The sequence below is a fragment of the Sinocyclocheilus anshuiensis genome, unplaced genomic scaffold (assembly GCF_001515605.1).
Source record: "Sinocyclocheilus anshuiensis isolate Anshui unplaced genomic scaffold, SAMN03320099.WGS_v1.1 scaffold403, whole genome shotgun sequence".
Taxonomy (NCBI): Eukaryota; Metazoa; Chordata; class Actinopteri; order Cypriniformes; family Cyprinidae; genus Sinocyclocheilus; species Sinocyclocheilus anshuiensis.
In genome coordinates this window covers 437,063-438,299 of record NW_015552553.1, presented here as the reverse complement: position 1 = coordinate 438,299, position 1,237 = coordinate 437,063, and the positions used below count along the sequence as shown (strand labels likewise).

Here is a 1,237-nt window from a genome sequence, read left to right as displayed (position 1 = left end):
TTGATTTTAATAATGCATTAGTAAATGTTGAAATTAACATGAACTAAGATTAGTAAATGCTGAAGAACTATTCTTAGTTCATTAACTAAAGTAGCTAACTAATGAACCTTACTGTAAAGTGTTACCAATATTAATATAAATTATGTCCAGTTTTATTGTGTTACTTTCAGTAAAAGTGTGGTTATTTTAATGGCTTGTGTTTTTTTTTAATTCAGTATCATTAAAATTGAGTTAAATTAAAAAAGTCTTACAAAATTACTTTATATTATTTAATAAAATAATAAATAATCATTACAAAGCATTTTCGGTTTCGGTTTTCGGCCAAGTGCATCCAGAATTTTCGGTTTCCGTTTAGGCCCAGAATTTTAATTTCACTGAATCCCTAGATGTAAGACTACATGTTTTATTGAATTTAATTTAAATGTAACAGTAATTTACTTTCAAATGCCCCAATTGCTGAAGGGTCTGCACAACTTTTTAGTACAATTTCAAGTTGCACTGTTCAAAATACCTGTAGTAGCACAGCAGTGCATACCTGTTTAAATTTTTTAAGGTGGACTAGACTAGACTGTAATACAAATAGTTGAGTTTGCCAGGTATTACAACCTTTATGACAGGTTTTCATGAAAGTGTTGGTCAGTTTGTCTGCTTGACAATCCTATTTTGCACTGCAACAATACAACTGAAGTGAGATAAACAAACTGAGAAATGTTTCTCTAGTTAAAACAGATGTTGTCAAAGTTTTCCTTTGGGGACATAATTAAAAGTTGGAAAAAGGTTATAAATTGCAATATATCGCAGAATATCGCAATATATTTAAAATCGCAATAATATTGTACCGTGACACAAGTATCGTGATAATATCATATCGTGAGGCCTGTGGTGATTCCCACCCCTACATTCCATACCACTGGAAACCCATGACCACGTAGATATTCAGAATTGGATTCAAAATGATGACACTGTGAACAGTTAGTTCAGTCACTGAGAACACTGCGGCACGACATTAGAGAACAGAGTGTGTGTTAGAGAGAGATGCTCTTTCATTAGTTGATTACTTGTCCAAACACATACACCAGACGACATGCATCCGGATGGCCTCTGGCCTTCCACACACAGAAGGCAGACTTCATCAACATATTCAAACAGGCCTGCAGGATCATACATAAATATGTGACCCTGGACCACAAAACCAGTCATAAGGGTCAATTTTTTGAAATTGAGATTTATACATCAT

General features: G+C 33.5%; 1 protein-coding gene across 1 annotated transcript in view; it reads right to left on the bottom strand.

Annotated features, from left to right (window-relative positions):
- Positions 1-1,237, bottom strand: part of LOC107664519 (calcium/calmodulin-dependent protein kinase kinase 1-like) — a 40,349-nt gene that overhangs the window by 12,695 nt on the left and 26,417 nt on the right. The window lies entirely within an intron of this gene.